Source organism: Chanodichthys erythropterus, chromosome 18 (assembly GCF_024489055.1).
Source record: "Chanodichthys erythropterus isolate Z2021 chromosome 18, ASM2448905v1, whole genome shotgun sequence".
NCBI classification, from domain to species: Eukaryota; Metazoa; Chordata; class Actinopteri; order Cypriniformes; family Xenocyprididae; genus Chanodichthys; species Chanodichthys erythropterus.
Genome location: NC_090238.1, coordinates 3256237 through 3272184, shown reverse-complemented (window position 1 = coordinate 3272184; position 15948 = coordinate 3256237). Strand labels below are relative to the sequence as shown.

At 41.1% G+C, this 15948-nt stretch overlaps 1 pseudogene; it reads right to left on the bottom strand.

Annotated features, from left to right (window-relative positions):
• Positions 1–4713: 4713 nt before the first annotated feature.
• Positions 4714–14708, bottom strand: LOC137007127 (macrophage-expressed gene 1 protein-like; annotated as a pseudogene).
• Positions 14709–15948: the final 1240 nt, after the last annotated feature.

Sequence of the window (15948 nt, the reverse complement as noted above, 5' to 3'; positions counted from 1 at the left end):
AATGAATAATTAAATAAACAAATTAAAATAAATCAAATAAAATACAATAAAAATGAGATTAAAAGAAATAATACTAACTAGATTTGATTACATGAATGAAAAAAAAAAATTAAAAAAAATAAAAATAAACAGTGCATTAATCTGTGCACAGGATGTGCATAAGTGCTCTGTGCCACATTTTATATTATAATACTTTTGCACAATGAAAGATTATTAATAGCCTGTCTTGTTCTGTCATATCTATCATATGTTGCTGCCTCATTAAAAAGCTGCCCTATACATTTAAAAGAAAAGACTTTTAATTTTATAGTAAACTTGTATAGTTTACTTGTTTTGTGTTTTACAACAACAAAGAGCAATGTGGAACACTGTACCAGATTTAGTGCTACACTTTTATTTATTCCCCACTAATGTTTTTTTCACTGAATGTTTAGATTTTATAAAATCATTCCGCACTCAGTTCTACATTTATTACAGAAAATTGCCTGATACAGATCAGGCTGGTTCTGAAAATTTTATTGGTGCATCCCTAGTTTTTTTTTAGCACTGTATATATAAACTACATTGGCACAATCATCAAAGATGATCCAGTCGAAAGTTTCTAACAATTGCACCTTTTATTGCATGTATTTATTTTTATGTATGTGTTGTGGGTCACATGAGGGGCTACGGAAGCTCTAAAGGGACATGCTGATGGGAGAAAAAACATGAGATGGGAAGAAAAATGATCTTTTAAGGCTTAATAATAATTAATTATATTTTGGCAAATGTCTTGGATTCCTCCGAGAAATTGCTAAACTTTTCAGTTCTTTGCAAGCAAAATCAAAGATTCTCGGGTCGATGCAAAGCATTGAAATATCTTTTTTTCTCCCATCTCATGTGTTCCATCACTGTCCCTTAAGTGTTTCCATAGGGGTTTGACTGTAGAAAGGAAACTGAAAATGGAAGGCGATGTTTGTTTGTTTATGTTGTTTCTTTTTCTTAAAAGTGACCCACATTGACTTGTACCTGTTGTACTTTACTAGCAGCCTACATTGTGGATGAAACCCTATTTGGAGTTGGTAATGGAGATTTGGAGAACCGAAAAAGTGTGTATCTGGATAAGGGTGATACAATCTGATTTTGCTTTGAAACACCAGCACAAGAGTAAGATGGATTACCTGATCCTGGATAGCAAAACCTGGGATTTCCAAATCTGGATAATTCTGATCCAGATTTCACTTTTTGAACAGTTGGTTTCCTGAGACATTTGTCAGGGTCTTGCGCCACCTGCTGGATCAACAGGGATGTTACAAACACATGTAAGGTGGTGTGACGCTGAGCTCCACACCTTGATTAAAAAAAATTATTTTATTTATTTTGCTTTTTTTGTATATAACCTCCAATCAATGTTTTGCATTGTTTCATAAGTACAGGCCTAATGAGTAATGGCAATTAGCAATCCAAATGTACAATGTCAGAAACTTTTTCTCCAAGAGAACTGAGATCTAAGAACATCGTGTTGGTGTGTGTATAATGATTTCTGTTACTGTTAAAGACAGAATCATGTCTGCCGTATTCCAACCTTTAAGTTCACATCTCTCGACAAAAGGATTTCTACTGGCTTTTGGAAGACTACAGAAAATAAGCTCTGTGAGCAACAAATGTTTATGACTTACCTGTGTTGTTCAACATGATAATCTTAAAAAGTATTTATACCTGTATGATTATGCTGTAGCCTCTCCAGCGGTTTGGAAAATGAATAGGTGTTTGATTCATCCGCGGGCGCCATCTTCTGGCGAGCAGCAGGACTTCGGTCGGCGCACGACTCTCATAGTGCAATATGGGTGAATTCTCTAGTCGTTGAGCGTACAGCAGTTGCTGTAAGCCCGTTATTGCAGTGCATTTATGAGACAGAACACTTAATTTTTTATTTAATTTACCATTTAGATATTTATACAACCACGCACATCAAATAATTAAAGAATAATAATCATGAGAATAAACTTTTACTTAATGTTTATTTTTATTATAATTCAGCTGATTACAAACATCACAATGTCACTTTTTTAAAGATACTCAAATCATTAAGTAGAAAATTATTATTTAGAAAAGATTATATGCTAGTGGTGTTTTATTTATTAAAGGGTTAGTTCACCCAAAAATGAATATTCTGTCATTTATTACTAAAGCCGAGTTCAGACTGCACGATTTTCAAAGTAGTCGAGTCATTGTTCTTTTCACACTGCATGACTATCTCGGCCAGCATTCAGTCGCTGCTGTGTTCGCACTGCACGATGGATCGGCGACAGAAGGTTTCACACTGCGTGACTTTACAATAGGAAGAATCGCCGACAACTCTGTCTGGCACGCAAACTACGTTTCACAACCAAACACACGCGAGACGTGACAAGGAAACAACGCGATATCACGCGTTCAAGACCGGAGTTCTCACGTGAGACTGGCCCTGCGTCTCAATCAGCTCCCTAGGTAGTGAATATGAAAGTGAATGTGGCTGATACCCTCATCAGTGCCCTGACTACTGAACTAGGGAGCTGATTGAAACACACGGTGGGATTATTATTAAAAATAGTAGCCCGCATGAAGCTTGAAATATGAATTGCCTGTGCGCTGATTTGCAGCGAAAAATACATAAATAAAAGAAGAATATGGAGGAGGAAATGTTTGCAGAGACTGTGGATTGTGTGTTCTGCAAAGACAGTTGGAACTAAATAAATAACTTTTCAATGTGCTGCTGTTGCGGATGGTCAAGCAAATGTTTGTGCTTTGTTTTTGTTTGATAAGTCATGCTTGCTGATATTGTGGTCTATAACTCCTCCCCGAACTCCCCGCTGCTCTGTATCTTGCTCTCTCATTGGCTGTCGGTCATAGCCGATGTAGATTTCAGTCAGAACACTTTTCACACAGCAGGATTTTGAATCGCCGACAGGTCCAGATATTTAGCATGCCAAATATCTCACGGGCGTCGGCGACTCGTCGGCGATTCTCTCATATCGCGTCTTTGCTCATTCACACTGCGTGATTGTCACTCGCGTGAACGAGCACCGATTTGCCTGTGATTTCGGGCATTTGTCGGCGATTTCTCAAAACCTGTCGGCGAGCCAAAATCGGGGCTAAAATCGTGCAGTCTGAACTCGGCTTAACCCTCATGCCGGTTCACACCAGTAAGGCTACGTTCACACTGCAGGGCTTAGTGCTCAATTCCGATTTTTTGAAAAAATTTGATTTTTTTGCAAGGCCGTTCACATTTTCAATTAAATGCGACCTTTTGTGATCTCCTGTGTGAACGTGAAATGACCCAAAAGTGACCCGCATGCGCAGAAGAGTATGCAACGGTCAACGACGTCACTCGTTGTTTGCGGAAGTAGACGGCCACCTCGTTTGTTCCAGGCTTTAACCTCCTTGTATTTGGCTCGGAGGCTTTTTATTTTTCGCTGGCATTGGAGCCAGGATCGTCTGTAACCACGCTCGGCCATTTTGCTGGAAATGTTTTCGTAAACCGCCCGGTTCCGATAAGAGCCCTCGAGTTTGGCCTGAATAGAGCTGTCACCCCAAATATTAATTAAATCTGTGACCTCGCTTCCCTTCCATTGACTGGTCTCAGCAGCATCGTCCGCCATGGTTGTTGTTTATCTTCTCGTTCCCGCCTACTTCAACGGACAATTATGACATTTGTAGCGTATCAATGACGTACGGGTCGGACACATGTGACACAGGCCGTTCAGACGGAGGTCGCATTTCAAAAGATCGGATACGTATCGGATTCAGGACCACATACCCAAGTGGCCTGGGTCACATTTGAAAAGATCGGATCTGTGTCGTTCAGACTGTCATGAAAAGATCAGATACAGGTCGCATAGGGGCAAAAAAATCGGAATTGGGTCGTTTCAGCCTGCAGTGTGAACGTAGCCTTACCTTTGTTCATCTTTGGAACACAAATTAAGATATTTTAGTTGAAATCCGATGGCTCCGTGAGGACTATAGGGAGCAGTGACATTTCCTCTCTCAAGATCCATTAATGTACTAAAAACATATTTAAATCAGTTCATGTGAGTACAGTGGTTCAATAATATTATAAAGCCACGAGAATCTTTTTGGTGCGCCAAAAAAACAAAATAACGACTTATTTAGTGATGGCCGATTTCAAAACACTGCTTCAGGAAGCATCGGATCATAAATGAATCAGTGTGTCGAATCATGAATCAGATCGTGTGTCAAACCGCCAAACGGCTGAAATCATGTGACTTTGGCGCTCCGAACAGCAGATTCGATACACTGATTCATAACGATCCGAATCTTCCTGAAGCAGTGTTTTGAAATCGGCCATCACTAAATAAGTCTTTTTTTTTTTTTTGGCGCACCAAAAATATTCTCGTGGCTTTATAATATGAATATTGAACCACTGTACTCACATGAACTGATTTAAATATGTTTTTAGTACATTAATGGATCTTGAGAGAGGCAATGTCATTGCTGGCTATGGAGGCCTCACTGAGCCATCGGATTTCATCATCCGAAGATGAACGAAGGTCTTACGGAACGGCATGAGCGTGAGTAATAAATGACAGAAGTTTAATTTTGGGGTGAACTAACCCTTTAATGTTCCCCATTCTGTTCTCTCTAGTTCACTTTACAGTACCAACTAATTTTGGCCTCATTCTAAATCTCTTTATACCTTCTGCATTCCCTGAGGCCAGAACATAGCCTTTATTTTCAAAAAATCATTTTTAAAAACACAGTTCCTGCAACCAGAACAGTTACACCAACAGCTACACCACTATATTCTCTATCTCTCACCCAAGAACGATCACCTCCTGTCATGCTACAGTATTCATGTCAACCAGTGGTTTTCTTGTGAATGGAGGGAGATGGATAGGCTTTAACTGACCCTCAGTGAACGCACCAGACTGGACACAGTACAGCACCTCACAGCCATCAATAATGGCAGCAAGATGTTGGCTGAACTGAGGTGGACAGCGAGATTGACCATTGGAGAGAGGGTTTCCAGACTGGCAGCTGAAGAAACCACCAAATGGCACAGAGAATCTTGTTCCGGCTTCATAATCTTTGCTCAGACAAACCATCATGCCGTTAGACAAGAAGTTTAGAGCAATGTAGTTTGGAGGACAGCTACTGGATTTGGTCAGAGGGTTTTGTAAAGATGGTCCAAACAGACCTCCAAACAGATATCCAGAGTACTCAGGGATTTTTCCATTTGAGAAACAGGAGTAGGTGTAAATTTGTGCATGATGGACATGATAAACATTATTACAAATTAACTCTGGACAATGTCCGAATCCAAGGAAACCACAACTTTTATAATGTGTGTAGCACTCTTGACGAGTATAACCACTTGCTAATGTTTCAATGTGTAATAAGGTGGGATAGTAAAGTGGAGGACAGGAATAATCACCAGTGGCTGGATTTTTCTGTGATTCCCCATTACAGATTTCATTCCCATCTGGTGTCATTGGATTGCATTGTTGGTAAATGCCACCAAAGCTAAGATTGGCGACTGGACCCTCACAGGAATCATCATCTATGTTTGCCTGGAAGTTAAAATGTGGGGAATCTGGATTTACACACCCTGGACGTTTGTTTATGTTGTAGTATCGCTCTGCAGCCTGCTGAACTGATGAAGCCATTTTGTTAACTGTTAGTGCTGGGAGGTCTGGGAATGTGGATGGATTAAGAAAATAGTGCAGCGGCAGTCCAGAGCGGTCAATAGCCACCAGATTATTGAGCGTACTCTCTTGCCACTTCTGCAGGGTGATGCCTGGGTAGAATAAAGCTCCACCATGGCTCTGAATTAAAGAATATGTAATGTTACTCTGATACCCCTGAGTTTGTGAACTTTCTTTGGATTCCTTGCTGCTAATATCAAATTGAACTTTTTCGAAAAAGTTCAAGGCTGCTGATGCAGAAACAGAAGACATATCAGACTGACTTCTGGAGACAAAAGACTTTTTTAAATAGTCCTCTTGCACCAAAGTAGCACCAGCATCAACACTTGTAATGACATGGGTACCATAATCAAGTATGAGTTTCTCTGACAGGTAAATTGCTAGGCTGATTTGATTGTTCTCAATAGCATCTGCGATTTCCACTGCCTGTTGAGTGAAGCGGGAGTCCAGAGTGAAGTCAGGATACGCCTTTACTGTGTACAGATGGTTACGGACCTGAGAAAAATAACAAAAGGAATGTGTGTTTGTGTGTGTTTGTGTATATCCTCCTGAGACCCAAGCATAGACTTTTGTCCACTGTAGTGGACATTATATTTCAGCAAATTTCTCGGACACTGTTCATGACACATTTTTAAGTCTGGATGTCCTGTAAGATACCAAATATTTGCAGGTTTCACCATGACACATCTCTCTTCCCTGCCTTTAAAAATGACTGACACTAATTGAATTATGAAATGTAGCACTGTTATGGAAAATGATATTTTTAATTACCATTTAAACCTGACTGATTTTTAAAATCGTTTGACATAAATCAACATCTCAGGAAATTGTTATGGGGTTTCAAATCAAGCTTTCTGTTATGAAACAGTACATTGATTTCATAAATGTCCACTGTAGATGACATTGGACTAAAAGTATGTTTATCAGGCATTTTGGGAGACACAATAAGTGAATAGTGAAAGAAATTATATAATTATATAAGAAAATCTTATAAAAATGTTGCCAATTATTACTTACATTATTACACTGTTTTTTCATTACATTTTGCCCCAAGAACACATTAATATGCAAATTAGAATGGGACTATCCATTTATGGTAATTTTACACACATATTGCAAAAAGTCAATTAGTATATAAAATCTTTCTGTTATATTGTTCATAGTTGAGAATCATCTTTATACAATGTTTGGTTAAAGAAACCTAAAAATTGATTGGTGAATAAAAATTGTTTTTGCTTATACATGTCTTTTCATGCCTTGTTATTTTTTGAATAACAGAGTCCTGAATCCTGATGTAATGATGGCAGATAAAGTTCTTAGCAGATGGCTATCAAGGCAGTGATACTTGTGTTGATCTTCACTCCAGGATAATGATGATGCAGGCAGACGTGGAACAGATGACTCATGTAGAAACTCACTGAAGACACAGAGAACACGAGGGATCTTGACAATGGAGACAGGTAAGTAGTCCGTAAGGTAAGCATAACAGGAAGTATGTCTTAACGAGATCGGACAGTGACTGAGTGCTCTGAAGTGTCTTTTATGCTGCAGTGGTGATGAGTGCTGATGAGTGTCAGGTGTTGCTAGTAGTACTCAGGAGAGGGAGTGCGATGTGATTTATTGAGTGAAGAGCCTGGCGTGTCTGTGACATTACCCCCCCTCCACGGTCTGCTCCTGAGGACTGTGGACCCCGACGTCATGGTGGTCGACCTCGGCCGCGTGGAGCAGGATGATTAAGATGTCTGGCATGGAAGTCATCAAGGAGACTGGGATCTAGAACATCATTTCTGGGGACCCATGACCACTCTCTGTTACTGTATACTTCCCAGTCGACCAGGTACTCCAGGTGTCCACCATGACGCCGGGAGTCCAAGATGTCATTCACGGTCTAAGCCGTCCCTTCGTCCACGATTAGTAGAGGGGGGGGGGGGGGTGTTCTTCGGCTTCGCCAGGCTCTGTGGAGGGAAGAACAGAGGGATCGTGAGGTTTTAACAGGGACACGTGGAAAACTGGATGAATTTTATACTCAGGAGGGACCTGCGGGTGACAGGGTTGATCCTCCAAATGGTGAAAGGGCCAATGAACCTAGGACTCAGCTTCCTACAGGGCAGGCGCATCCTGATATCCTGGGTCGACAGTCAGACCTTCTGCCCTGGCTGGTAATCGGGTGATTGGCGCCAAAGGACTGCTGTTGTCCTGCGCCTGCGTAGGGCCCACTGGAGTTAGAGATGAGCTGAGTCCCAGACCCAGCTCTCCCGGAACCAGTAATCTACTGCAGGGATGTCCGATGGTTCCCTATCCCAGGGAAACAGTGGTGGTTGGAAACACATTTGAAGTGGTTGGAGTACACATTGAAATGGGGTGAGACCAGTGGTTGACTGACGGAGGGAGTTCTGGGCAAACTCGGCCCAACCCAGAAACTGGTTCCAGGAGTCCTGGTGGCCGTGACAGAAGGTACGTCTCCTGAATCTTCCTCTCTGTCTGCCCGTTTGTCTGGGGATGGTAGCCAGAGGAGAGACTTACGGTCACACCTAGGAGCTTGTAGAAGGCCTTCCATACTGTGGTGGTGAATTGTTTACCACGGTCAGATACAATATCTCTGTGTAGTCCATAATATCTGAATACATGGTTAAACATGAGCTCTGCCGTATCCATCGCTGTTGGTAATCCAGGCAAGGGAATTAGTTGACAGGACTTGGAGAATCGATCCACAACCACTAGAATGCAGGTGCAACCATTGGAGACTGGAAGATCCGTTATGAAATCAACTCCTAGGTGTGACCATGGGTGGTTTGGAACGGGCAGATGTTGAAGTTTCCCAGAGGGAAGTCGCAGGCTCTTGGAGACAGCACATTCCCGGCACCCCTGTACGTACCTCCTGAAGCCAAATGCCATGTTGGGCCACCAGAAGCACTGTTTAAGCAGCGAAAGGGTTTCATTGACCCCTGGGTGGCCAATGCCCAGTGAAGTGTGCGTGGAGTGAATCAGGGGAGTGCGCCGTGTTCATTGGATGTACTGCAATCGCTGGGGGCAACCCAGCGGGATGTTGGTGGCTCGGGGAGCATTTCGGCAGACCAAGTAATGGCGCTTACAAAGAGTTTCTCAGGAATGATCGGTTCTGGATCTTCGAGGTTTTCTTCAGGACTGTAGATAAATGACAGAGCATCTGCTTTTACATTCTTTGACCCAGGGAGATAAGAGATGGTGAACTTGAACCTTGTGAGCAAAAGAGCCCATCTAGCTTGGCGGGGATTTAGTCTTTTGGCATCACGTAAATACTCAAGGTTTTTATGATCTGTCAGAACTGTGAATGGGTGTTTAGCTCCCTCAAGCCAGTGCCTCCACTCCTCCAGGGCAAGCTTGATGCCCAGAAGCTCCCGGTTCCCGATGTCATAGATAACCTCTGCCGGGTTGAGCTTGTAGGAGAAAAAGGCACATGGATGGAGCTTAGGTGGATTCCCCTGCTGCTGTGACAATACCGCTCCCACTCCTGTGGTGGAGACGTCCACCTCAACAAAGAATGGGAGGTTTGGATCAGGATGGGCCAGGAGGGGAGCGGTCATAGAGGCTTCCTTGAGAGTGTCAAAGGCCTCCGTGGCGGCTGGAGTCCAGGACAGAGAGTTGGGCTTGTTCTTTAGCAGAATGGTGAGAGAACTGGTGATGAAACTGTAACCCTTGATGAATCTTCGATAAACGTTTGCAAAACCCAGGAACCTTTGCAATTCTTTCAGGAACATGGGAATGGTCCAGTTTGTTACAGATGTTATCTTCCTAAGTGTGGACACCACTGCGATCAATCATGTGACCCAGGAACTGCACTGAGGGCTGGTGGAAGGTACACTTCTCGGTTTTGAGAAATAGATGGTGAGCCCTCAAGCATTGGAGGACCTCCGCAACGTGGCGGCGATGGTCGGCCATGCTCCGGGAGTATATTAAAATATCATCAATGTAGACCAGGACAAACTTGTGCAGCAACTCCCGGAGCACCTCATGCATGAAATCTTGGAATACTAAGGGGGCGTTGACCAGTCCATACGGCATGACGAGATACTCATAGTGGCCAGTAGGTGTCACGAAGGCTGTCTTCCACTTGTCCCCCTCACGTATTCTGACGAGATTGTAGGCGCTGCTGAGGTCCATCTTAGTGAACACAGTGGCGCCGCGTAGTTGTACCAACGCTGCTGGAACGAGAGGAATTGGGTACCTGAATTTGATGGTGATCTTGTTTAAGGCTCGGTAATCGATACAAGGCCACAAGCCTCCGTCACGGCACCGACTTTGCCATGAAGAAAAAGCTGGAAGCAGCAGGGGAAGTAGACGGGCGGATGTAGCCTTGTGATAATGCCTCGTTGATGTACTCCTCCATGGCTTTCTCCTCAGGGATTGACAGTGTGTATATCTTTCCTCTGGACACTGGCTCACCTGGAATAAGGTCGATGGCACAGTCCCATGGCCGATGAGGAGGCAGCTTGGAGGCTTTCTTCGGACAGAAGACATCACTGAAGTGGGAATAACATGCGGGGATGTCAGTTGAATGTTTCTCTAGTGGGCTTTCCATGGAAGTAGCACAGACTTGGATATCATTGGAGCTTGAATGACTTGAAACAGGAAACTCAGGAGTACAGACTTGGAATTCTTTGGAACTTGGAAGATCAGGAACAGGAAACTCAGGAAAACATTCATGGAAACATTTGTTACCCCACTTCAGGATCTCTCCTGTCCGCCCGATGGAATCCTCGTATGCAGCGAGATGCAACTGCACACGTGGATCGAGGCCCTGACGATAGGTTGTGATCAAAGCTTGTTCATTCCAACCACTTACATAATCTCTCACCGATCGGTGAGTCCCACGCTGGTTTTCCAAACACTTCCTTGAAGTGTGAAATGAAGCCTGACAGAGACTGTACAATGGGACTTTTTAATGTCCAAAGCGTCTCCGCCCAGCGAAGCGCTTTTCCATCGAGTTGAGAGATTATAAAAGCCACCTTGGAATTATCGTCGGGATACAAGTGTGGTTGCATCTCCAGGACCAGTGAACACTGCAGAATGAATCCGTTGCAGTCCTCCGCCGAGCCAGAGAAGGGCGCCGGTTTGGCCAGGGATCTAGCAGTTGCAACGGGTGCAGGAGAAGCAGCGGTGAATGTGGAAGTGGTCGCTGGAGGTGCAGTGGTGGAAGTGCTGATAAGCGTGCAACGAAGTGCATCGACCAGGTCTTGAAATGGATCCGGGTGACTCATATTGGTTGTTTGTGTAGGTCCAGTCTTCTGTTACACACAGAAGGGGACGGAGACACAGGTTAATCGTATATGATGTTTATTGAACAACCAGAGAGTTAAAGCAGAGTGCAGGTATGCAGGAATGCAGATAAAGTTCTAAGCAGATGGTTATCAAGGCAGTGATACTTGTCTTGATCGTCACTCCAGGATAATGATGATGCGGGCAGACGTGGAACAGATGACTCACGGAGAAAACATTGAGGCCCCGTTTACACGTACATGGTTATTTTGAAAACAGAGACATTTCCCTTCGTTTGCGCCCTTCGTTTATACGCGAATGGAGAATTCGCCCCAGAAAATGAGTCTTTCTAAAAACTCCAGCCAGAGTGGAGATTTTGAAAATCTTCGTTTGCACGTTTGCATGTAAACGGAGACAAACGGGTGTTTAGGCAGCCAACGTCACAGGATGCGGCAGAGCTCGCACCTACGTCAAAAGTGCGACCTATGTTTACATGTGATCATGGAAGCGTTTAGAGTAGCAGTCGCATTTATGTTTATGTTATTCATTGCTATTTATGCATTTATGTTGGTGCAAACTCTTCTCGTGTATTATTCGTTGCTATTTTCGGGATTCTGATTGACTTACGTCGGCTTGAGCTTCTCGTTACACCACCACCTACAGGTTTGGCATGCTCTTGATGGCATATATACACGGGTACATGTAAATGAACACTTTTCTGAAAACTGACATGTGTGCACAATGTTATTTTTGAAACCAGAGAGATTGAAATGTCCATTTATGAAAATAGCTGCCCACGTGTAGACGTAGCCAGGAGTCATAGCCTATATATCATCATATTTTTACAATGTGAGATTTTAGCCAAATGACAGCAAAACTGATCCCCCACTACAGACAATAAACTTCGCAACCTGTAAGTTAAATTTTGGTAAAATGGTAATAATTTAATGCCACATGCAGTTATATGATCACATAAAGCCACAGTATCAACTTTGATGTCTGTACATGTATGTAAAAATACTAAAAATAACTTTTGGTATACTTTGAATAGTATTTTGTTTATTTGTAGCTGAAGATGTTTCTAACAGGGGCATTTCCTCCGAGTAGGCAGAGGCAGAGCCTCCTCAAAAAAAAAAAAAAAATAGGATGAGAAATTATCAATCAATATTACATATAAAACAACACAAATATTACAAATTATGACATTAAAAAGAGCGCAAGTCATGCGTATTTCTTAAGGAACACTGCAATAGAAACAATAGAAACAATAGAAAATCATCAAACCCCCGGCGTGCAGTGAGTTTTGTGGGGGGTAATTGAGAATGAATGGGGGAAAGTCACGTGAGAGGAGGCAATGTCTCCATCGCGCAATGATTGGATGTAATTGGTTATGATTGGATATAACTGGATTGTGTGATAAATCCCGCCTCTTGTTGACATGCGCGTTCCGCGCGTCAGTGGAAAGACTAATTGAAAAGTAACTGCAAAAAATGATTCCGCATTTTAGTTTGTTCAATGTAATTTTGTAAGTTGATACAACTTGTAGTTTCTGAATTTGTTCGTTCAACTTAACATGTTAGGTTTTTACTATCTAAACTAGTCTGTAAGTTCACTGAACTAGAGTACGATAAGCTACGCAATATCTCGTTCATTATCGAAGGCAATTCATCTGGGATAATGAACGCGATATTGCATCGCTTGTCAGTGATCTATGGCTCTGTCTATTAAATGCCGCTCCATTTGAAAGCAGGTGATGGCGATTTCGTAATCACGGAAGCGGCTTTACTAACTAGATGGGCATGATCATATCGTTATAACGCCCAGCCCTAACAAGAAGCATGTACTGTCATGTTTTTGTAAACATGCGATGGAGAAAACTATTTAATAAATAAAATGGTATGAAACACTAATGATTCATAAAACTGAGCTGAAACCACTGAAATCACTTGGATTACTTTAAGGATGTGTTTTCTGGACCTTGAAAGTGCGAGTTGCGTAGGCTGTCAAAGGAGGGACAGAAAGCTCACAAATTTCATTAAAAGTATCTTAATTCTTCTTCCAACAAAGGCAAGTCTTTACGGGTATTGGATGGCATGAGAGTGATCAATTAACAATGGTATTACCATTTTTTGTGTGAACTGAGACTTTTTTTTTTTTTTTTTTTTTTAATACATGAATACACTTGCCATGCATTTTCACCATTAAAATGTATGAAATTGCAATACCTTTTTATTTGACAGATTGTTTTATTTTGAAATTAAATTATTTTTCTGTAATGTATAATGTAGTTTTGAGTTTGTATTTGAAAATATTCAGAATTGTTTCGAATTTCTACTAAGAGAAGTTTACGCAATATTTTAAGTTTTTACAAAAAAATTCATTGTAATCCTTTGAATGTTAACTGAGTTTGCCCTTAACAGTTATTGAATTTTAAGGGAAAATAAAATCGTTTGTATGGAAAAATCTAATTATTTGGTTGAATGTGCTGTTGCAAGTTGAGAAAAAATTTTAGTTGAATGAACATAAATTTTAGTACAGATAACTTGAAAATTTAAGTTATCGTATTTCAACTAATCTTTACAAGTCCAGGTTAGTTGAAATAAGTTGTTGGGCCAACTATTTTCACTGTGTCAACTAAATTTTTTAAGGTGAACATACTTAGTAGATTAAGTCAATAAAACTTAACTGAGTCAAAGCAAAAAGATAGCTAAAAAATATAAGTTGAGTGAACAAAATTTTTTTTACAGTGTAAACAGATCACAGTTAGATATCACTGCTTTATGTCACGTCAAAATTAAACTTGAAATGGACTGAAAACATGACTGCGGGGTTTTTAGTGCAATGACCTTGGTGAAATTAAAAATTAAATTTGTGTCTGTGACAGATGGTGTTTACGGAGCATGACTGATGATCCAAAATAAAAGAAAAACCGAAATACACAAATAAAATATATTGTTTAAATTATTATTGCCTTTAGTTATGATTTTGGAATTAATGTAGAAATGGTTAAAACACTAACTTGATGAGATTGATGAGATTCAAAAGAGAATTGTATTTGGTTTCTTTTTTTCTTTTTTGATGTACTGTAATGTAATGTTCATTTAACAAGGAAGATGTGTCAATTTTAAGAGTAATGCACATGAATTTACATTGATTCATAAAAAAAGTGCCTCCTCATTTCAGAACACCACTGCACACCACTGGTTTCTAAGTATACTGCATATTTGAAATTAAAACACAATGCTGGCATAAAAAAATGTAAAGTTATTACAAATTTATCTTCAGCAAATTAATAAGAAAATTAGTAAACAATAGCCAAATATTGTGGTTTTGACTTACCCGAACCCGTGATGTTACAGATTTATCCCTCACTTGGTGGATTTTCATGCGTTTGTTTTCTTCAGAGTATTTTCCGTTAAGCACAGAAAGGAAAGAAGCATCAGCGTTAATGGAGCTTGACGTAGAGCTTGTTTGGTTCAGCCATGACATGATGATCTCAGAGTTTGTCTCCACTCCGCTCACCTTCTGTGGAATAACAAAGACTTCATCTGGAATGAGATAGACACCATTTTCTGCGGTCTGACACTGGGAATAGCTCAGATTCATCACCCGTCCCATGTCTATGTTGCGCAGGTTATCCCAGCCTCCACCTGGTAGAACCTCCAGCGCTGTCAAACCTGAGTTCTTACGACACACACCAAGTCCATTACTGGGATGAATGGGTTGATAAAGGTAGGAGACATCGATAAAACAGCAGAGAATCAGCCGAAACAATGCTCTTGACACCATGATTGACATGTATGTTCTGTGAGATGGCAGTGCTCCTCAGAATTTATTGAGAATGGGGCAGGGCACGTGTCCCTCCACCCCATACATGCTCTTATTGGCTTGTCTTTCACAGGCATACATGATAGGAAGTGTAATATTTTATAACCCTCTCTTCTTCCCCAAAACTAGGTGTCTGTGTAGTAAATATTTACATTCCTTTTGTTCTGGTCTGGGTAGGGAAGGTGGCAGAGCAGCCATTTGGGGAAATTTGTAGCAGGCTCTCTTTGCCAAGATTGTTTTATTGTTTTAATTTGCACTATTTGAGGAAGGACAACAATCAAGGAGATACACGTGTGATGATCAAAGTCAACATCAGGGCCCGTATGTATAAAACATCTCAGAAATGCTCTTAAGAATAGTCTTAAGTTTTGACTTAAATGTCAAAAAATTCTTAGTAAAGAGTAGGAGTTTTCTAAGAGTACGAGACTTTTATAAAGAAGCTAAAAGCAACTTTTAGTAAAGTGTAAGACGGATTCTTAAGTGCTGACTTAAGTGTTGTGAACTAAGGACTACAATGATGTCAATTCAAAATGGCCGCCCTTAACCTCTGAATCAGCCAATAGAGAGCCTGGAAGGGTGAAGTCACAGCAGCACAACACCAGTCATTCAATGTTATTATAAAAAACTATAATAACAATAATAATAATTTAAAAACGCAAACGTTATCTAATTTAAATTGATTTAAAAGCAATAGCTTTGCATTGTGCAAAATTATCACACATTAGTATTGATGGTGTGAATCTTTTTCTATTGATGTATGTCTCCTCATTTACAGTTAGAGCAATGATGTGTCATGAGTTCATCAACGCTCCAACAACTCCAGGGAAGCCCACAGTCAACATAAAAGTGGCTTGATTTTGCTGCATGGTTTGATTGTCAGTCAGACAGTCAATGAACTGCCATAGAGTGATGTCCAGCCATGTGAAAACGGACATCTTCAACCTTAATTCAACTTTTAAAAATGTGTTAAAAGATGTAAGCACATCAACTAGCTGTGCTTGGAGTCAATTGTTTCATATGTGATAATGAAATTAAATTTCAGCTGGGGTTTGAGACAGGCTGGTTAGGATTGGAGTGTGAGTTTTGGTGGCGGCGCAATGAAGAGAGGGGTGTGTTTGTTTGGGTTGATTTCAGATATCAACAGCGTTCAACAACAAATTTGAGAAATCACATACAGCACATTTAAATGTATTAAAATGTA